Source organism: Dipodomys spectabilis, unplaced genomic scaffold (genome assembly GCF_019054845.1).
Source record: "Dipodomys spectabilis isolate Male_0828 unplaced genomic scaffold, ASM1905484v1 ptg000205l, whole genome shotgun sequence".
Taxonomy (NCBI): Eukaryota; Metazoa; Chordata; class Mammalia; order Rodentia; family Heteromyidae; genus Dipodomys; species Dipodomys spectabilis.
The window spans coordinates 4715841-4740110 of record NW_024870882.1 but is presented as its reverse complement, the minus strand read 5'-3'; positions in this window follow the sequence as shown (position 1 = coordinate 4740110).

Below are 24270 nucleotides of genomic sequence, written 5' to 3'. Positions count from 1 at the left end.
TTTTCAATTGGAGATAAGAGCCTTTCTTTCTCCTGCCTGAGCTGGTTTTAACCATGATCCTCAGATCTCAGCCTCCAGAGTAAGTTAGCCATTTACATTTAAATTGGATGATCTACTGAGTGCTTTCCTCTCCTCTTTTGTGAAAATACACTCCCTCAGCATCAAACATGAAATAACAAATTAAAAGATGTTATGATACTCCCAACCAAAGAAGATACCTGATATACTTATTTAAGAACTAAGATACAAAATTTGGAGTTGTTGAAAGATTGAGTCTCTTTAGTATCATTTTGGGAAAAGTGAATCAAATATTCAGAGCATTCCTAGATAGATAAACGGAATAAAGTAAACCTATTTTTATGAGGAGTATTAATGAGAAGAACAGTAGTTTTTGTGTCATTACTGTAGCCTACTTGAAACAGTTTCAAGTACACTTGCTCAGGTATATTTTCTGTGTAGTAATCACTGAATTCTAAAATTCTTTGTTTTCCTCAGCATTTTCAGTTTGCACTCAACAGCTATCTCATTTGAAACATACACCTTGGTACCAGGGGTCTTCTGTAGGTATTTTCCATTTTAGAAAAGTAATTTTAGGTCTTTAAAAATCAGAAAAGCTAATAATGATAATCACTTTCTGATGTCCTTCACATTTCTTCATATTTCATTATATTGGGTTAATATGCTATCAGTATATTTATTGGCTATGAAGTTGATTGTGGTGTTGGTTTTTGTGCTAGTATTGGGGCTGGAAATCAATAGGTTGGTGTGTCACTAATGCCAGCATTGATGGCTCATTCCTGTAATTCTGGCTACTCAGGAGGCTGAGATCTGAGGATCAAGGTTCAAAGCCAGCTTGTTCAGGAAAGATCATGATGCTCTTGTCTTCAATTCATGACTAAAAAGCCAAAAGTGGAGTGTGGCTCAAGTGGTAGAGCACAAGGCTTGAGCAAAGAAGCTGAAGTGTAGTTATGTGTAGTTCTAAAAGGATAATTACCAAGTCCTGAGTTTAAGTACCAGTACCAACACACACACACACACACACACACACACACACACACACATTTTCTTCATCCCCAAAACCATTACGGTTATTCTTATGTGCCCCTGAAATCCACTTTGCTTTCTTTTTCATTTGGTTGGTGATGTTTCCACAGGGAGAGCAAAGCAATTACTGTAACCTGAGTCTTGGCTGCCTGTGATTCTGCTGGGATGCCTGAGGTCTGCGTTATTAAGCAGTGCGACACCGAGAAAACTCCGTGAAGCACATGGAAGGATACATATGAGAAGATATGCCTTCAGGTAATTCTTCAGTCTATCTTCCTCCTGACAAGGGCTTTTCTCTCTCTGTAGGGTAGGTTCCTTTACTTTCCAGGTAAAGCTGAACATTGTTTGGCTGTCTGTGTGTACCCACGTGTGAATAAGGCTTGTATAAAATGTCAGCCATCGCAAACTTTCTTTTTTTCTCCCCTCACAGTTAGTGAGTTTCTTGGCAGCCTTCATTGTTGTGAGAAAAATGGAATTTTCTAGAAATTGTCATGGGATGTTTATAGATGTAGTTCAAAATTTATAGTTCTTTTGGTCTAGTGAATTGAGCACCTTCTATGTGAATTTATAGACAGCCTTTATTGAACTTATTTCTATGGTATAGATGAAGTTTTGGATATGATATCTCTATAGAAGTCCAAAGATATCTTTAATTACTTTGTCCAAATAAAACAGAAATTGAAAACACTTTAAATTTTTTTTAGTTTTAATCAGTCTTTTATTCAGGTGGGATATGGGATTTTTAAGTGCTGCAATCAATTAATTTCATTTGTAGGAAAAGTGACAGAAAGGAATGTACCTGAAGATATAGCATAAGATTTCCCTTTCGATGAGTAAAGAAGTTTAAGTTTAATTTCAACTAAGGTATTGTAAAAAATACCAAAATACAAATCCAGTTTCTGTGATTAGATTAAATTAGTAGGAAAGGTACTTTGTTTGCAGTAACTATTACAATATAATATATAGAAATTGTGTGACCAACACATTTGTGTATTTGTGTAGTAGTTAAATATCGTTATGGTGGTGGTGTACATTTTAATAAATTCCTTCAAGAACAATGAAAAAGTGTGAAAGATGTTAGAGTTTTACACAAAGCAGAGAAAATACCACGTGGCCAACAATAATTTTTTCATTTTTCTATTCGTTTTTGTGGGGTTTTTTTTTTGTGTGTGTATGTGCTGGTATTGAAGTTTGCACTTAGGGTCTTGTGCTTTTACTTAGCTTCTCCCTTAAGTCTTGTGAGCTACTACTTAATCTATACCACCATTTCTAGGTTTTTGCTATTTATTTGCAATATGAATCTTACAGACATTGCTACATGAGATACCTTTGAATCTGGATCTTCATATCTCAGCCTCCTATGTAGCTGGGATTCAAGGTGCGAGGCACCAGCACTCTGAGAGATGCATTTATTTTTTCATGTTATGTGGCAAACTACCGCAAATTCATTTCTTTTCCCACTGAATACTAACTATTGTAGGATATAATTTTGGGCTGGTAGTTTGGGTGTAGTTTGTCCCTAGCGGCTGCTCAGATTTTAGCAGGGGACCACCAGGCTATAGTCTCTCATGGAATGTGGAGATCTCTTCCAAGCTTAAGGCATGTCTCATAGGGTTTATGTTCTGTGGTTTTGAGACTGAGGTTTCTGCTTTCTGGTCACCTATCATACAGCCACTCTTGTCAGCTCCTAGACACCTCCATACTTTCTTGACAAACATATCCTCCTTACTGTTTGATTCATTCTGTTGGCGTCACTGGCTTCTAGAAAGGCCTTAATTTTCACTCACTCCTTGGAAGAAACTCATACCCAACTCTTGTAACAACTAATTACATTTGTAGAATCTCTAATTTTGTTATCAACCAGAGCATATTGTGGTTAGATCCTGCCTTGACTGGAAGATAAAAGACATCCCAAGGTCCTGGGTTGTTGTGTATCAGCTGATACACATAAAAAGCTATTTATTAGCTGGGCACTGGTGGCTCATCCCTCTAATCCTAGCTACTCTGGAGGATGAGATTTGAGGCTCCTGGTTCAAAGCCAGCCCGGGAAGGAAAGGCTGAGAGACTATTATCTCCAATAAACAACTCAGAAAACTGGAAGTAGCACTGTGGTTCCAGTGGTAGCACACTCATTTTGAGCTGAAGAGCTGAAGGACAGTGCCCAGTTCCAGAGTTCAAGCCCCTCGGCCGACAAAAAAATGGAAAAAAAATTATTTTTCTAAGTGTCCTCAATTTCAGACACTGGTAATGTTGAATTATTGATTGATTTTAGCCAATGAAATATGAAATTCAAGAAAATGAAAGATAGTTCCTTTGGTGGAGTGGAAAACAATTCGGCAGTTATAGAGAACGAAAGGCAGTTAGGAGTTAAACTGAGGATAGATTCAATAGCAGTGGCAGTGCCTTCAGAGATACAAAGGTAAATATGTTAGACATATTTTACAAAGAGAACATGTGGCTGGAAATGTGGATTAGTTGTAGAGTGCTTGTCTAGCATACATGAAGCCCTGGGTTCAATTCCTCAATACTACATAAACAGAAAGAGCCATAAGTGGTGCTGTGGCTCAAGACATAGGGTGCTAACCTTGTGCAAAAAAGAAGCTGAGTGACAGTGCCCAGGCCCTGAGCTCATGCTCCAGTATTGCCAAATAATAAAGAGAGAACATGTCAATAATGGATGAGAGAGGGATCTAGAGACCAAATTCATCACTGAATTTTTCCTCTATTTCCAAATCAAGAGATCATTTGAGAGAGAAAGACGGGGTATAAACATGGTCCAGAAAGAACATATGAAGTAATAAAAGATTTTTTGCTGCAACTGTCCTGTAGAAATAAGCCATTAGACATAATTGTGACTGGCAATAGCACGAGTTCATTGTAATAGCACAAGTGCTATCTGGAGATTTTGTATGGGTGCTGGTCCTGAGCCTTGAAAAGAGCCTAGGTGCTATTCCTATATTTTCCTGAAGGATATTATTCTGTTACTTAAGCCACAGCTCCACTTCTGACTTTTTTGGTGATTAAATGGAGAAAAGAGTATCATGGAATTTTCCTGGCTCACCTAGCTTAACAATTTTATCCCCAAATCTTAGCATTCTGAGGAGCTAGGATTAGTTGTGAGACACTAGCACACAGAGAAGCATTTCTTTTTCAGTGAAAAGAATTAAGTATACAGATTCTTCAGGAACATACACCCTCAGTACTAAGTAAATCACCAAGACCAGTTACGTGAATTCACACACACACACACACACACACACACACACACACACACACACACACACACACACATACAAGCATACACAAAAACACACATAAGAATCTCAGGGGTCTGTACCACTTTCCCCAAAAGAATAGTATATTCTAACAGGCAAATTGTGGTGTCACAGGTCTGTAAACCCAGATATTGACACATAGAGGTATAGGAGGATGGGGTACTAAGGGTGGCTTGAGTGAAGTTAGCATAAGACCCTATATGAAAAGTAAACTGAGAAAGAAAAAAAAAAGGTTGGGGACATGCAGGCTCAAGTAGTAATGTATCTACCTATTAAGTGTAAGGCCCTAAGTTTAATCCTCAGTTCCATGAAAAAGACAAAAAGTATAGCATCTCAGTCCATTTTGTCATGGATTAACAAAATTCATAAGGAATAAAAAGTCTATTTCAATCACAATAGTAGCATGGTAGCACATGGGACAAGGCCCCCTAGGTGTATCATATCACAGAGGATCTCGGCCTCATGGCATGTGTTAGAATGACAGGGAGTAGGGGGCATAGGTTGCTTTCAAAAACTGTTAACATTGATAATGTTAGTCCCTTGAGAGTTGATGAGATGGCATTAATCCATTTATGACTAAAACCTCTCTTAATGGTGCCACCTCCTGACACTGCTACATTCAGAAGTTAAGCTTCAGTCTCAGCTTTGATGGTGACAGAGCATCAACAGGCTTCGGACCAAAGCAGTTGAGACAATTGGAAGCCGAGCACATTCATACAACTAGGCACCTTAGACAATTGCTTTGATCCCTTTGATTCTGATATTTGCTGTATTTGGGGCCATTAACAGCTAGGATCCATCGAGTCCATATCTGCTCCATAGGCCAGCTTTATTTATGCTGATTGTGACATAAACTGCTAGTCAATAGGAGAACAAGGATGGAGATGGCACAAAATGAAGGTTTGGCCTTCTTTATGGCACTTAATTAACACTAATAGATTTATATAGGTAAATCATTAGAAAGCTATATGTCATTATACAATACTTACATAGAGCCATATAATAACTACTGTATGACCTGGACCTGTTTACACATAATGCAGACACTCCTATGAAAAAAAAAAGATGGGAAAAAAACCTAGTTCTGGCCTACAAAATTAATTGTCAAGCTCAGAGTCAAAGCAGACACCCTAAAAACATTACTGGAAGGAATAGGGGAAACCCTAGGTCTCCTTGGCACAGGCTGAAATCTGGAGACCCAGAAACACAACAAATCAAAGAAAGGTTGCACATATGGGATTGCATGAGAATGCAGAGCTTCTGCATGGCATAGGACATAGCTAGCAAAATCAGTAAAAAGCCCATGGATTAGGAGAAGATCTTCACTAGTCATACAACAGACAAAGGACCCCTATCTAAAATATGCTTGGAACTCAAAAAATTAAATCACCCAACAACAATTCCTCAAAAAAATTGCTTGATAAATAAGTGGGCTAAAGACTTAAAGAGAAACTTCTCTGAAGAGGAAATAATAACGGCCAATAGCTACATGAAGAAATATTCAGCTTCTCTAGCCATAAAGGAAATGCAAATGAAAACACATCCAGATTCCACATTACCCCTGTTAGAATGGCTATAAATAAGAAATCTAATACAACAGATGTTGGAAAGGATACTCTACTGCCTTGTTGGTGGGAGTGTAAACTTGTTCAACCACTGGGGAAAGCAGTATGGAGGTTCCTCAAAAGACTCCACACAGAACTCCCCTATGACCCAGCAATCCCACTTTCGGGCATTTACCCAAATGATCACAAACAAGACCATACAAAGGCTACCAGCACAACTATTTTCCTTGCAGCATTATTTCCATAGCTAACATATGGAGTCAATCCAAATGCCCCGCAGTAGATGAATGGATCAAGAAAATGTGAGATATATATATATATATATATATACATATATATATATATATATATGTATGTATATATATATATATACATACATATATATATATATATATATATATATACTATGCCTTCAATTTAATAGGAAAAGGAAAGCATTGGAAAAAATTATATTAAGTGAAGTAAGGCATGCCCAAAGAAACATAGGCCCCATGGTTTCCCTTATGTGCAATTAGTAGTACATGTCTAGGACAAGCAGAAAAGGTCAAAAGCTATGTACATATCGCCAGATAAGATGAAGTTAAGTGAAATAATCCCCAAGATAGGGACACAAGTGGCTTTTCCTTTCTTGCTTTTGTTTCTAACGTATTTATAAGGTACCATGTTGTTTTTAGTTGTTTGTATGTTCCTCCCCCACGGTATAACCCCTATTTACACTGTTTGATGTTGGTGCCCTGAATTTTCTATATACACTTCTTTAATATGGGGAGGGTAAAGGAAAACACAAAATGCTTAAATAGAGATACAGTTTGACCCATTGTAAAAATGCGATGTACAAGACACTATCTTGAAAATGAACTTTACAACCTCGGAGGTGGGGGAGTAGTTGTGGAGGTGGGAGGGAAGCGATGGTAGGGGGAAAACAAAGGAGGAGGCAAAAATACTTGATAGGAAATGTACACATTACCTTGCTTATGTAACTGTAACCCCTCTGTACAGTATTTTTACAATAAAAGACATAGAAAAATTAATTTAATGTATGGTTATGGGCCAGTACTAGGATTTGAACTTATGGACCTTCTACTTACTTTCACACTTCCAACTGGAATCCATATCTGTGTTTAATTTTTATTAATCTTTTTGTCAATGATAAATCTAATACCACTGTCACCTAATATTTGTATAGAATAAGTTTTGGAAATTTTACACTGAGTTAAGTATTTAACATTCATCATTCTACTATCTTCAAGTTTCTAATGTTTCTTGGAAGTTAAAGACAGGTTCTATGCTGCATTTATTAGGAAATCTTTTGCCTGGCCCCAGTCTATAATCCTAGCTTCGAAGGAGGCTTACTTGTTAAGAATGCTTGCTTGATGCAAAAACAGAGAATTCCATGAAACTCCATCTCCAAAATTATATATATATATTTATGCATATATAATTATATACAACATATTTAATATGTAATATATATGTGAGATATATACATATATACATACTTTATATCTTCAGGAGATAGGCACACTGAAACTATTGAAGGCACTGATTTAATTTCACTGCTGTCATTCTACTTTGACATTTTTAATAAAAAATAGATGACCATTATTTCCTTGAATGTCCTGTCCAATATCAGTTTGTGCATATCAGGCAGGCTGTACCTCATGTCACACATGAGTGCAAGAATAATGGGGTTGAGCTCATTGCATAGTGGCTCATCAAGACATTGGAAATATTCCTCAACTTGGATGAGCCAATCTCCATTGTTTGTTCTATATTGTGCCTCTGCTTTCGGTCTGTTATTTACAGTTTCAAGATGATATTTCGTTCTTTTGGAGAGAAGTGAATGGATTTATGTGACCTCCAAGACAATTACCTTTATCTGGCTAAAATTCATGTATTCAAATGGAAAATTTCCCATCTCCATAGAATACTAATGAGGACTCCCAAGCACTAGATGTCTACTTTGCAGCCATTGTAATTTTCATGCAGGAATATTTTATAGGGACAAAATTAAGGTACTAAATATATCCTTCAGCACCTACCCTTGGGAAATCCTCATGCTCATGCCAAAGTCATTGACCTTCACATAGGCTTTGTCATCCAACATGATGTTACTTGGTTTAATGTTTCAGTGTACATTTCTAAATTCGTTAAAGCAAAGCACAGTTCTTACAATCTGAACAAATTCCTGAATTCATTCTTGAATAGGTGGTATGATTTTCACATTTATCTCAGGAGGTTTCTTGATGGCCAGTTCCACTGCCAGGTATTGGTGCTCATCCTTTTCCCTCACCTGGTATGACCTGATCATGTGTGGGTGATGGAAAATCTTAATAATGTCCATCTCATTTTTAAAATTTTTGTGGGTCGTGGGTCCTGAAAGCTGGGCCTGGGCACTGTCGCTGAGCTCTTCATCTTAAAGCTAGTATTCTACCACTTGAGCCACAGCACCTCTTCTGGCTTTTTTTGTGTATGTGGTGCTGTGGAATCGAACCGAGTGCCTCAAACATGTGAGGTAAACATCTACCACTGAGCCACCTTCCTGGCCTGTCCATCTCATTTTTGATCTGACAATTGTTTTACTCCCTTTCAGGATTATTTTCGCTCCCACCTTAGTGTCTGAGGTGGTGCTAGGCCAACTTTACAAATCCATAGCTACCATAGTCAGTGATCTTCTCCTTCACACTGTATTGTTCAGGGAAAATCTCCTGCCATAGCCAATGATCTTCATACTGTCTTGTTCAGTGAAACTCTCCTTCTCTGAAGAGCTTGAGGATAATTCACTCTGTTCTCCCATCTTTCTGCTAGCATGGCAAGGAGTAAATCTATGTAGACATAGCTAAGAAAATAAAAACCCCAGAGCAATAAGCAAAAGAAAATACCCAAACCCAAACAAAGCATAATCCCCCCCTCCAAAAAATGCATCCACACACTCAAAATTGTCAACGTAGCACTAAGTCCAGCAGGTCACCAGGAAATCCCAGCACTGTATTAGACTGCAGAGACCACTCACAATAGTTTCAATGGACCAATCACAGCTTGGCATGAACCCATTGGCTCTTTTGGTCTTCTGCCGGGAGGACTATTGCCAAGGTTTCCAAAGGGATGCGAGCCACACAGATAATGCCACTGCTGCTGCCATGGCAGTGTTGCAGGAACTGCAAGGGCATCAGCCAATGCCTTCTGTCCTTGGTGGCTGCCAGGTCCTAGTGTTTGCTCCCAAAGGTTTTGTCCTTGGGTACTATCCATGTCCACATGTCTGCTCCTGTTAGAACCCTGGCCATGTGTAGGTGCCAAACATACACAAAACATTGGCTTCCATTCATCATATGTGCGGTTCTTGGAACTTGATCCAACAACTTAAAAAGAAAATGAATTCTTATGTATTTCTAGGTGCAGTGGCCACATGACAAAGAGTCCACTTGGAAACATTCACTAAAGTGGATCCAGATTGTTTTCACTTCACAGTAAAGAGAAAATTCAAAGAAGTAGACCTGGGTGCCAGTGGCTCATGTCTGTAATCCTAGCTACTCAGGAGACTGAGATCTGAGGATAGAGGTTCAAAGCCAGCCCAGGCAGGAAAGTCCATGAGACTCTTATCTTCAATAAACCACCAGAAAACCACAAGTGGCACTGTGGCTCAAGAGGTAGAACACTTTCCTTGAGCTGAAGCCTAGAGTTCAAGCACCATGACCAACAACAAAAAAGGTTCTAATATCAGTATGCACTTTCGTGTTTTCTTAATGGAATTAAAGATGAGCCCAATCGCTCTTGTGTAGAACTAAAACAATATCACACTCAACAATATCACGTTGTTGAAAGAAGTCAGGTAGTATCAGGCTACTGTGAAGTTACTATTGTCAGGATGAATCCCGGGTAGAAATACATTTTTTCCTTTTCAGTATTTACTAATAAAACACATCTGTGTATTAATAGCAATACATTACTGCTTTAACATAAATTGTGCTCTCTATTCAACTCAGAGAATTTTGACAACTATTTAATTATGCAATGCTGAGTCCCCTTATAAAGTCAATAAGTTGGCATTTTTGTCTTTTATATTAAAATGCAAAGAAACTAAGACCAAATAGTTTTATAGTTAGGTGGGTCATAGAAGGGGCTGTTTTCTCACTTAGAAATTAAATCCAGTGGGATAATTCATGACATCCATAATCTGAAAATCTGCTCTAACTTTTGTCTTTTACAGACCTCATCAATTTAGTCAAGATATTCAAGGTCTTTTCCTTTAAATCTTGAATTACTGATGTCAAAATAATAGTGGTATCACTTCAGAAACATCTGATACTGTAGCAAAATGCCCTACACCATATATCTCCATGAAGCAGGTTATTAACATCTATAGGAGTGAGAGAAAAGAGAGCATCATCATTTCCCAATATAGTTTCTTATGAGATAGTTTACATCAGAATCCTTGAAATCCGTAAGGCAGTGTGTTGATATGTTCGAAGTGAAGAACAAAGGCTGGAGTAGGGGATTTATGTGGAACAACCCCTGCCTAGAAATTTGGAGGTTCTCAGCTTGAACTCTCCTACTGCCAAATCCATCAGTCTTCCTTTAGAGAAAGAGGTATAGCTGTGTATTTCAATTCCACTGTGATTCTATAACAAAATTCCCTAAGACCAGGCCCCAATAGCTTAGAGCAAGTTATTTGTCCTCAACAGAAATTCTAAAGGACAAGATCTAGAACCCAGAAATTTCAATGTACCGAGAGGTCAGCTTCATCAGCGCTTTAATGTGCTCCCATGTTGCTGTGTCCTCACATGGTGGAAAGGCTAAGAACATATTTAAAAGAAAACAATACCGCTGACAGACTTCTTCCCACCATTCAGATGAAGTTTAATTTGCTTAATGGCTCTGTATTTTCTTCTGTCATGTACCTACTTCTCTTGTTTTATGTTGTTGTTTCATTTGGCTTACTGGCCTTGAACACTTGAACCACTTTAAGTAAAGCTGTTTTGATTCCATGTATGTACCACCAAAATCATCTGCTGCTACTTCATTTTTTGGAAGTAAGCCACTTGCTTGCCCCAACCCTGTGCTTTATTGTCATTCCGGTATAAATTTTAAAGTTTTTGGTCTGTTTTGAATTTTGCAAGCGATTTAACAAGGACCCTTCACAAATAATTAGCAAATACTCTACCATTGCTTAGATTGCTTTATATTTTATTATTCATTTATTATTTATTTTATTATTTTAAATAAGTCTTTATTGTTAAAATACTGTACTGAGGATTTATAGTTACATGAGCAAGGTAAGAAGTACATTTCTCATAATTCATTGTTGCCTCCTCCTTGGTTTTTCCCATACCATCCCTTCCCTCCCATCTCCACTACTACACTCCCTCCACCTAAATTGTAAAGCTTGTTTGAGATGGACAAGATTATTTAATTCCTCATTGGTTGACCTCATGTTTAACCCACTTACTGAAAAACTGTAAACATGTAAACCTATAAACATGTTTAAATTTTTATGTAGACTCCCTTGCAATTTGCTCACAAATTATAGTGTTTGCCTTCCATTGCAATCTTCTCCTTCTCCTTCTCCTTCTTCTTTTTCAGTTAAAACATCAAATGTGTTGTCGCATGCTAACATTGATAACAAATTCCTCTATTGATTGCATCAGAAATACCTCAGCTATTTTTTAAAGACTATCATAGAGAGTGGTGGGAAGATGGCAGAGAAGCTGGAGGCTAAACAAGCTCTCTCATAGAAAGCAGTTTTGGTGTTCCATTGAACAGAACTAGGCCACAGAATCACACCAAGTGTACCATCACTGTACAGAGAGTTTGGCCAGAGAGGGAAAATCCAGGCAAGGAAACAGATCTGGACACTTGCCAGCAGCCGCGATGTCTGGAGGAATATAAATACCAAATTTCAAACTCTACTACAAAGCCATAGCAAACAAAAGAGCTTGGTTTTGGCACAAGAACAGATTTCAGGACCAATGGAATAGAAATGAAAACTCAGAAATGAAACTAAGACCTATATCCATCTAATCTTTAATAAGAAAGCAAAAAAAAAAAAATAGAAAGGAAGAAAGACAGCCTCTTCAGTAAATGGTGCTGGCAAAACTGGTTAATCACGTGTAGAAAATTAGAGCTAGATACTTATATATCACCCTGCACCAGAATCAACTCCAAATGGACCAAAGACCTCGGGGCCAAAGCAGACACTCTGAAAACATTACATGAAGGAATAAGAGTAACCCTAGGTCTCCATGGCACAGGCTGAAATTTTCTTTTTTGGGGGAGGGGGGTCCGTTCGTGGGGACTGAACTCTGGGCCTGGGCGCTGTCCCTCAGCTCTTCAGCTCAAGGCTAGTGCTCTACCACTTGAGCCACAGCGCCACTTCTGGCTTTTTTCTTTTTGCTTATGTGGTGCTGAGGAATTGAACCCAGGGACTCAGGCATGCAAGGCAGGTGCTCTACCACTGAGCCACCTTCCCAGCCCCTGAAATTTTCTTAACAGAGACCCAGAAACACAAGAAATCAAAGAAAAGTTAGACAAATGGGATTGCATGAAATTGCAGAGCTTCTGCATGGCAAAGGACATAGCTAGCAAGATCAATAGAAAACCCACGGATTGGGAGAAGATCTTCACTAGCCATACAACAGACAAGGGTCTCATATCTAAAATATAACTGGAACTTAAAAAATATATCCCCAACAACAAATCCTCAAAGAAACAACTTCTTGATAAATAAGTGGGCTAAAGACTTAAAGAGAAAATTCTCTGAGGAGGAGAGAAAGATGGCCAATAGACACATGAAGAAATGCTCAACCTCCCTAGCCATAAAAGAAATGTAAATCAAAACAACATTGAGATACCACCTCACCACAGTTAGAATGGCTATAAACAAGAATTTTAACAGATGCTGGAGTGGATGTGGACAGAAGGGAACATTACTGCATTTTTGGTGTGAATGTAAACTTATTCAACTAATTTAGGAAGCAGTATGGAGGTTCCTCAAAAGACTCCACATAGAGCTCCCATATGACACAGTAATCCCACTTTTGAGCATTTACCCAAATGATCACAAACAGGACCATTGCCACGCCTACTCCGGTGGAGTCTGCTTAGCATGGGAAACCTGTTTTCAGACCTGAGAATGGGGCTTCACAGAAGTGTGTCTCTGAGAATGGGACTTCACCAAAGTCTACCTCAGAGAATGAGGCTTCAAAGAGACCTATCTCTGAGAATGGGACTTCACCGAAATCTACCTCAGAGAATGGGGCTTCAAAGAGGCCTACCTCCTGGAAAGGCTGGCAAGCCCTGGGAAAGATGTGTTGCTGTTTTTCTTTTTTTCACTGTATAGGAGTGCCTATTAATCTTTTACTGTTCCTGCTGCTTATTGTACTTACTCATGATCAATGTTCCCTTATTCAAGGCTCTTTCTTGAAAGTGTTGACGACTCCAATATCCAATGAGTGTCCTGAGAATATGACTAACTTACCAGAGTTAAGTGCTACCCTGAAAGCCCCTGTTATGGAGGCTAGTAGACAAGTCATAAGTAAATATAAAAGTATTGGGGGTTTCATGATGTCACTTCAGCAGAAGGAATTGTTTGTAAAAGATTTACAAGAAGCTGTAGACACGGCTAGAGCAAAAAGAGTGTATGGCTATTGGAGACTTCCCTTTAATCCTGAAGCATATACCATAGACTCATATAGATATCCTGTAGATAAGAAAGATGTAGAGGAATATTTAGAACAAAAGCTAAATAAGATTCCTAAAAGGTTGGTAGATCAAAGGTGGCAATGGCTTATCAGAGAAATATAGTGGGATCCTCCATTATCTAGAGGACCCAGAGACTTCCCCCAGGTCATAGCCTTTTACAGGTGTGTATGATAAGAATGGCAATCATTGGGAAAACTACTTAGGAGAAACAACTTCCTATTACTCTCTTTCATTTACTGAGAGACTTGCTAGATCTAGGCCTCCTTGGTGCTTACTATCAAAGAAGGAACAAGAAAGATCTTATGAGACAGTTAAGGCCTCTATGGAGAAGAGTAAATGATTATGTAAAAGGGTTACAGAAAAGACACTATGAGCTTAAATTTGACATATGGCCAGATTTAACTAAGTATACTGAATATCATGATTTTTGGCCACAAATTGGGAACCCTCTAAGCACAATTGCTTAGAAAATATTTAAAACATATAAAGTACAAAAGTAACTGTGAAGTACTAGAGTTCATGCCTTTCTGTTCAGCACCTTGCCCATATGCTCTGGTTAACGGTTAATTGGAGATAAACATCAAAACCCATTGTATTTCTTAAAAATACAGGTAAAGCCGAAAACAAGTGCCTATCGTAATAGCTCCTCATCCAAAAAACAAGATCAGGCGACCAGCTGGTGACCACCCAAGAATGAAGCCTTGCAGCAAGATTGTGTAACCTTTTGCCCTTTTCCATGGAGACTTTTACTATAAAAGCTTGTCATCATCTGCAATAAATCGCACTCAGCATCCACTCCTCTTGTGTGTGAGTTGTCTATTTGCCATCTCCCCACCTATTCCCGTTCCTCCCCTAGGTGTCCTCCGTCATCCCGACAGAGCCAGTCGGCGGCAGACCATAAGAAAGCTACCAACATGACTATGTTTATTGCAGCATTGTTTACCATAGCTAAGATATGCAACCAACCCAGATGCCCCTCAGTAGATGAATGGATAAAGAAAATGTGGTATATATACACAATGGAATTCTATGCCTCCATCAGAAAGAATGGCTTTGCCCCATTTGTTAAGAAATGGAAAGGCGTGGAAAAATTATATTAAGTGAAGTTAGCCAGGCCCAAAGAAACATAGGTCCCATGGTTTCCCTTATTTGCAATAACTATTATATGTCTGAGTCAAGCTGAAAAGGTCAGATAAGTTGATGTTAGGGCAATGAACCCCAAGATAAGTATTCAAAAGTTTTTTTTTTGTTTTGATTTTCCTTTCATGCAATTGTTTCTAACATATTTATAAGATGATTTCTTTGTTGCTTTGTATGTCCCTCCCCCATGGTATAACCCCTGCTTTCACTGTATTTGATGTTGGTATAATTTATGGAGGGGAAGGGATAAAACAAATCGTGTAACTAGGGACACAGGTGGACCCATTGCATCAATGAGATTTACAAGTCGTTATGTTGAAAAACGAACTTTACAACTTTAGTGGGGAGTGGGGGGAAGATCGGGTGGAGGAGGGGGAGTTTGAGAAGGGTTGGGAAGGGGGAAAATAAAGGAAGCAACAATGCTTGTTAAGAAATAGACTCGTTATCTTTCCCATGTAATTGTAACTCCTCTCTATGGTTTTCTCACAATAAAAAAGAATATCGTAGATGCTTGATAGATCTGCCACATAATCTACAGCCATGTTCCTTGTTTCAGAGTTTTCAGTAATATTAAAAATATTAAATGCTTCTGTGTCAGCATTTGTTGAAAATATATGGGATTTCTTCGGTACTCAGTGTGATAAATTGCATTAGATTTTCTAAATTGTAACTGTGTAAGTGGGGATGCAGCTTGGTGTTAGAATAACTTGATTACCCTGTGTGAAGCCTATGTTAAATCTTCAGGAGAATACACACTGGAAATATAGAAAAACAATAAATATAAACTGTTCTTCATTTCTGAGAGATATTCTCTTTTATTTATGATTTCTTCCTTTTTCTTCATAGGTAAAATTACTATAAATACATTCTCATTTTGTCATGGGGGTTATGAAGTTAATTAGGAAGTGTTTCTTTCTTTTAAAAAATTTCTGGAGCCGTCAAACAAGTGATACATTAGTTTAGATGGCATATACCGAATATTCCAGTTGAGCATGTCCTATCCCCACCAAAAAAAAGAAAGAAAGAAAGAAAAAAAGGAAGAAAAAAAAGGAAGAAAGGAATAAGAAAGAGAGAGAGAAAGACTCCCAACACACCAAACTAAAAAACACCATGTAAATAAAAAGATCGGGGCATTACTTAAGTAGTAAAGGAGTTATATACAATGGGCAATTTTCCAGGTCTGACACCTAACAATAGGGAAAAAAAGGAAGTATTTTCTTTGACAAAATTGCCCATGAAATATTTGGTTAGAGTTGTTTTTACCCTTTTATTCTTTGCTGTCTTTTATTTCATAGATACACTTTTTCTATAACCTACATAACAACTTTCAATCCTCCCAACTTAGCTCCTAAGAGTTGAGATTACAAGCAGGTTTTCACACCTGTCCTTGTTGGCCCTTTTTACAATAAATTGTGTTTGCATAAGATTAGTACACAGAAAAGTTAAATGTTGTAAACAGATTGTATGTCGTCTCATTCCCCTACTATTAATAGAATGTACCAGTACAGTATGTTTGTAAAATTAAAAAAAAATCTATTGCTATTAATTAAATTGCAACCTTTATTTCACTTTTCCAATTGTTGTACTACTTTCCTTTCCTTTTTTCGTATCTACTAATGTTGTTTTTACCTCTGCCTTTCTCCTTTTTTCATGTTATCTTCTCAGCTGGTCTATAAATGAGTAAAATTAAAAGTAGGTTAAAAATCACCATTTGCCAGGCACCAGTATCTCATGAAAAAAACACCATTTAAAAAATAACTGAAGAGCTGGAATGTGGCTTAGTGATAGCATGCTTGCCTAGCATGCATGAAGGCCTGAGTTGGATTCCTCAGTGCCACTTAAACAGAAAAAGCTGGGAGTAGTGCTGTGGCTTAAGTGGTAGTTTGCTCGCTTACCTTGAGCAAAAGACCCTCAAGGACAGTGTCCAAGACGAGCTTAAACCCCAGTAGTGGCAAAACAAACAAAAAATATCTTCCCCCATTGTTTTGTATGTTGTGTTCCAACTCCATGGTGTACATTATCCTTACAGCAAAATCAATACAACAAACCACAATTTACAGTGCTCAGCAGCCCCATGTGGTCAGTAGCCATCATATTGTACACCAGATGTATAAAGTTAAGGAAGAAATATAAAACATGAAATCATTAGGACAACCTATAGTATAGGTTCTAGACTATCCTTTGACTGGATGTGTGGCTTAAAGAATCAGAAAAATATTAGATTTTGAACTTTCTACCTGTAAAATCGGGGCAATCATACCTATCCATCACTAGGATTGAAATCTTGAAAGGAGTGTTCCAAAATTATAAGCCTTGCTAACCTTGGCTCCCACTGAACAGGAATATAGAGTTCACCATCAATAATACCTGGACTCAAAGAGAGAATTCACAAATGGGATTGTGACAAAGTAAGAAGTTTCTGCATGGCAAAGGACATCATTAAAGCTAAAGAGAGCCTATGGAAGGAGAGATCTTTGCCAGCTCTACATCAGAATATACAAATAGCACAATAAATTATACTAGGAAAGAATTAACAAACCAATTAACAAATGGGAAAACAAGCTATGTAGAGATTTCTCAGAAGGAATAAAATTGGCCAGTAATCACATAAAAATGGTCAACATCTCTGGACATAAAGGAAATATGAACCAAAACACTTGTGATGGGCTGGGAAGGTGGCTCACTGGTAGAGTGCTTGCCTTGGAAGCATGAGGATCTGGGTTTGATTCCTCAGCACCACATAAGCAGAAAAAGCTGGAAGTGGTGCTGTGACTCAAGTGACAGAGCTCTATTCTTGAGTTGAAGAGCTGTAGGCCCAGGTCCTACGACTGAACAAAAACAACAACATCAACAAATAACACAACAAATTGACTTACTGTTCTTTTGCCATCTCACTTTAGATAGATCATTAAACATTATTTGTGGGAATGTAAACTTCTTCAACTACACTGAAAAGAAATCCACAAAACAACTAGGACTACCCTCTGATCCAGTACTACCATTCTTGGGCACTTATCCATTTTCAAGTTATTGATACAGCACAAATGCCTTCAATAGATGAATGGTTCAAGAAAGTATGGTGTATATACACAGAGTAATTTTACTCAACCATTAGAATATTGTATCACTTATAAAGAAAAAGATAGACCTGGAAAAAATTTTGTGAAGTCAGGATGCATGGTTTTTCTCATATGTGGAAGCTAGATCTATGCACACATATAGAGTGTTGTATGCACATATACATAAATATATTTCACAAAGTACGGTATATGTTGGCAAGAATTTAAATGATGTAATCCTTTAGAAAATCTAACAGTACAATAAAATGTATATGAGGAAACTTGCACTTGAAAGGCAGCAGAAGATGAATGAAGTCAAAATTTTCAACTCATATCCAATGAAGCTAGCAAAATTGACGGGAAGGACTTGAGTTTCAGAGACTGGGGAGATGAAGAAAAAAGTGTCACTAATTAGGACTCATTGTACTTACAATTAAAAATGTAATTAAAAATAATTATGCCTGAGCCTACCAGCTATGATTTCCATATTCACACTTCTTAGTAGCCATCCCCCTTTCAAACCACCATGAACCACCTCATCTTACTTAGGAATGTTACCACTTTGCTGTGTCTATGAACCAAGGAATTGTAGGCAGATCAATTTAATGCTGTCCACATATGCCAAGCCATCAATATAAGGCCAGAAACCATGAAACTCTTACAAAAAGTGGCAGGGGAAACATCATGGCTCCTAGAACAAAGTTCAAAACATTCTAATGAAAGATCCAAAATCACAAGAAATCTAAGAAAGTGTGGATAAGCGGGATTGTAAGAAACGTATAAGTTTCTGTCTGGCAAAGAAAATAACAAGCTAAATACAAAACCTACAGAATGGAAGAATTTATGAGCTATTCATCAGACAAGGGCCAAATAGGAAAAATATACAAAGAGCACAAAAATTACCCCCAATAAATGCTCAAATAACATCCCAATTGATATATGAGGTAATGACCTAAAGACAGACTTCTCAGAATAAGTAAGAATGGCCCATGGACACATGAAGAAATGTTCAACATCTCTGAACATAAAGGAAATGTAAACCAAAACAACTCTGTAATTCCACCTCACTGCAGTAAGGAAGGCCAATAAAAAACATTTAAAAGTGATTAGTAACAAATGCTGTCTTGGATGTGGCCAAAAGGGAGCACTATCACTGTTGGTGAGAATGTAAATTGTTCAATCAGTCTGGAGACTGAGATGTGAGTATTATGATTTGAGTCAACTTGTGCAGAAAAAGTCCATGTATTTTTTATCACCAATTGGCCACCAAAAAGACGCAAGTAGAGCTGTGGTGCAAATGAGTAAAGTTGTAGCTTTCATTACAAAATCTCAGGGACATTATCCACATCCTGTGTTCAAGCTCCAGTACTGGCAGTTTGTGTGTGTGTGTGTGTGTGTGTGTGTGTGTGTGTGTGTGTGTGTGTGTGTGCTAGTGATTTCCTGACTGAATCAAATGTTTTGGTGTATTTAAAGTATTAAGAAAAAAAGGTTTCAATGCCCTATGATTTTTTTTTGTGCCCCTGTGTTTGTATGTATGTGTCTATCTGAGGTTGGTGCGGGTGCTGTTGTGCACATGTGTATGTGCATTTAACTTTGGTCTTGCTTGTTCTCCACCTGTATTAACAAAATTGTCAGGCTTGAAAGATGGACACTACTATTTAATGTTATGACAATTTTCTAAGCTTTGTTTTTAACAAATGATGATTTGAATTGTTTACTGAAGGACAGAGAGGGAGGATAAAGAGAGGCGGAGAAAGAGGGGAGTTCTAAATCTAAGACTGCAGCAGCCATATTCCAGAACAAGGCTGCAGAACTACATATAAACTAGATCGTGTTGTGCCTTCAGTACTCTAGCAGTAAGAAAGCACCCATTTTTCCATAGGTGTGGATTGTAGGAAAAAAGACAATTCAACAAAAACAAAGTCAAATAGTATGAGACACTTACAAACTTCCTCTTGGGCTGCTGCTGCTTTACAGGCCCAATATTTGATCTGAAGTGAAGCTTGGAAAGTCAATAAAAGGCCTGTGTAACTCTTTAGTCCTAGTACCTGATACTGTGACTTTGTGGGAAAGCTAGGGGGTAGATTTCCAGCTTTGGAAGACTTCTTCCTTAGTGAACAATGAGCACAGACTTGGTTCAGGTCTGTGAACCTGAATGTAGAAGTTTGAATCTCCATAGTGTGAACTGGAAATTTGGCCTCCTAATGAGATAGGTATTTGGGACGTAGGGTAGCTGTGGGAAAGTCTCTTTTTAATAGTCTCTCCTATATGCACATTTGTTTAGATGCAGGTTTATATAACTAACTAGTAGCAGTGGTCACCCTAGGGTAGAGCAAACGAGCAACAGTAGAGGGACAGAGATCAAACTCATGTCATCTGTCATTTTATGCTGCTTGAATTCACATATCCTGCATGTATTTTAGTATTCAAGAATAAATATTAACATTGAATATAGATTTTTAATTGCCTCTTTGCTTCTGACAAAACTTAAAAGTAAAAATGAATTTAAATGGAAAGGCAGGATGGTAAGAGCAGGGGAAAGGAATGGAGCAATGATTGTGGGCAGCTCCTGAAGTCCAGTCTGGAGTCTTTGGGGAATAAAAGGAAATTGTGTAACAAGACAGGCCTGCCTGCTTTTTCTCAGCAACAAGGCAGCCCTGTCTGCTTTCCTTAGCAACAGAATAGCCCTGCCAGTCTTTCCTCATTTATGCCAGAGCCAAAAGGCTTAGTAGACCAAGACTAAGGGAGGAAGTTAGAGCTGTCTTTGTAAGATGAAAAAGAACAAGCCCTGGATGTGTCTGAAAACCTAGAAAGTCTTTGGAGCATTAAACTTTTAGGCCTTTAGAGAACAGTCTTCCATAGAAACTAAACATTCAGGAGTTCCGGGAATATGGCAGAGGAGAGGCTGGAGGCTAAACAAGCTCTCGCATAGAAAGCAGTTTAAGTGTTCCAGTGAACAGTCCTAAGCCAGAGAATCACACCAAGCATGCCAACACAGTACAGCTAGCTAGGCCAGAGAGGGGAAATCCAGGCAAGGAGAACGATCTGAGCACTTGCCAGCAGCCACCGCTGCAGCGGCATCAGTGGCGGCAGCGGCCATAACCGCCATACCTGCAACACAGAGAGTACGGGACGAAGGAGCCAGACGCCGTGGGCAAACAGATTATACTCAACACCAGCAAGAACCAACAAGGAGCAGACACTTTCATTCTGCAGTTCACAGACCAGAGACGACTCAGGAAAAAAGATTCGATGTGAGTAGAAGCCTGACGTCCTCACTCCTTCTCAGGAAGTAGAGGAGGGAAGGCCAACCCCCCCGCCCAACTACTATCTCCATCTTTGATACTGACAGAGGCCCAGCTGAGCTGCTAGCTCCAACTCAGGCCTTGAAAGAAAACTAGAGACATTTATCAGGAAACCAGAACCTAACTTGACCTTCCAGATTCAGCTAAACCCAGGGAAAAGTCACCCAGCTCAGGCTACCAGCCCCAATTTTTAAGCATTACATTTTTTTTTTAATTTTTGCTTTTCTATTATTTCTTGTCTCTTTTTTTCTCTTTCTCTTCTTTTTTTCTCTCTACTTTCATCCTATCCAACCTATTTATCGCTTTGAGATTAGGACTTATTTAAGTTAACTCTCCCTGTGCCTTTTCACATCTCTCTATTCCTATTTTTACCCACATGTCTCCTTAAACCTAATAATTTCTGGTTTGCCAAATTCTTCTTTGTGGTTCGTAGCCCATTAATATATAGTTGAATGATGTTGAATAGATATTTCTGTTGAACTAGATTGTATGTGCAGATTTCTGACTATGCAACTACAGACTTTGGTTGATGCTTGCCTTAAGATAGTGTTCTAGCACAAAACTGGTGTTACTTTCATCCCAAATGGGCAGAGTACGCCGTAAAAACACAAGGAAAATGGCAAGTCCGTGTATCTCAACTCCCACTCATGATAATCAGGGGACAGAACAGATAACGAATAATCCTGGGGAGAGTTCCCAAATAGCTGTACAAACACTGCGGGCAAATAAAAAAGATTGAAAACATACAAAGGACCATGTATGAGCGTGATAGACAGAGAGAAGAGGCAAACCAAAGGTCAATACAGGAAAAGATTGAAAACATACAAAGGAATCTGTATGACCGTGATAGGGAGAGAGAGGAGGCAAACCAAAGGTTAATAAAGGAATATCATGAGAGTGAAGAAGCTACTCAAAAACTGATAAAGGAAATGCATGAGCAGATTAAGAACACTCAAAGCAAAAGGCAGGAATGGAGTGAGCAGGATGAGAACACTCAAAGAGATCTTCAGGAATGGTGTGAACGTGAAGAAGCTAAGCAAAGAATAATACAGGAATTGAGAGAGCAGGATGAGAATACACAAAGAACACTAAAGGCATTCATGCAATCTGTTAACAAAGAGCTGAAGGAAGTCAGGGAAACCACAAAGGGAATGCTGAGTGGAAACCAACAGAGGAAATGTGAGTCCAAGGAAACCATAAGCAATCAAATAACTGATTTGAGAATAAACACTGAACACTAAATTAAGGAAGTAAAGAAGCTCATACAAGATCCAAAACAAAGCTTCAACAAAGAATTTGAATCCATCAAAGTTGACCAATTAGAAGGAAAAGAAATAAAAAAAACAAAGTAGAAAGCCTTAACAGCAGGTTAGACCATGCAGAAGTTCGAATCTCAGGGATTGAAGACAGCCTAGATATTATAAAGAAAGAACATACCACCATCCAAGACAAGTCCAAGAAATATGATAGATCTTTCCAACACTTGGAAGACACCATCAGAAGGCCTAATCTGAGAATAATGGGTGTAGAAGGGCATCTAGAGACAGAAGTTAATGGTCTAGGAAATTTGTTTAACAGGATCCTAGCAAAGAAATTCCCAAACATGCAAAAAGATAGGCCTATTCAGATACAAGAAGCTTTTAGAACTCCAAATAAAACAGACCAGAAACGGACATCCAACAGACACATTATAATCCACAAAGGATCAATTCAGACCAAGGAAAAGATCCTTAAAGGTTTCAAGAAAAAAAACATTAATCACCTATGAAGTGCACGTTAAAAGTACACGTTGTCATGTCGAAAACGAACTTTACAAATTTGGGGGGGGGGAGGATTGGTTAAGGGGGTCGGGGGGAGGCTGGGCAAGGAAAGGAAGGGGAAACAAAGGAGGAGGCTACAATGCTTGATAAGAAATGTACACATTTTCTTGCCCATGTAACTGTAACCCTTGTGTACAGTATTTTCACAATAAAAAATAAATAAATAAAATAAAATAAAATAAAGGGAAACCAATTAGAATCACCTCAGTTTTCTCAGCAGAGACAATCAAAGCTAGAAGTGCCTGGAATGATGTATGCCATGCACTAAATTCAAACAACTATCAACCAAGAATACTGTACCCAGCTTAACTCTCCTTCATAACTGAAGGCCAAATAAAAACTTACCATAGCAAAGTAAAATTGAAACAATATATCTCCACCAAACCAGCCCTACAAAAGATACTTAAAGATGTCCTACACATAGAAAAGCAACAAGACCACAAGAAAGGGCAGGAAACCTCACCGAAACTGAGAATCCAAGAACCATAGGAAGGACCCAGTAGCTGCAGCCCCCAAGAAGGTGGATTAAATGGCAGGAACTCCCAAATACCTCTCAGTCCCATCTCTCAACATTAACGGACTTAACTCTCCAATTAATCGACTTAGAGAGTCCACTTGGATTAAAAAGCAAGATCATTCTATCTGCTGCCTTCAGGAGTCACACCTTGCCCCCAAAAAAACAAACATTTTCAATGTGAAAGCCTGGAACAAAATCTACCAAGCAAACGGCCCCCATAAACAGGCAGGAGTTGCAATCCTAATATCAGATAAAATAGACTTCACATTAAAATTCGTGAGAAGAGATAAAGAAGGTCACTACATACTAATTAAGGGGTCTCGCCTTCAGGAGGATATTACAATACTAAACATCTATTCGCTAAACAATGGAGCACCCAAATATATCCAGGAAGCACTACTTTCCCTCAAATCCAACAAAGATCCAAATACATTAATTGTTCAGGATTTTAACACACCACTATCCAACTAGATAGATCAACTCACAAAAACTCAACAGAGAAAATGCAGATCTAAACAACTACATAGATCAACTAGATTTAACAGACAACTACCGAGTATTTCACCTAGAAACATCAGAATACACGTTTATCTCAGCAGCACATGGAACATTTTCCAAAATAGACCACATTTTATGCCACAACACAAACTTGTCTAAATTCAGAAACATTAAAGTTATACCTTGCAATCTCTCAGACCACAAGGGAATAAAATTAGAACTCAACACCAAAAGCCACCAAAGAAAGTCCGGTAACACATGGAGGCTGAACAACACAATGCTGAATCACGAGTGAGTCATGGAGGAGATTAGAAAGGAAATTCAAATGTTCATGATATTCAACAAAAAA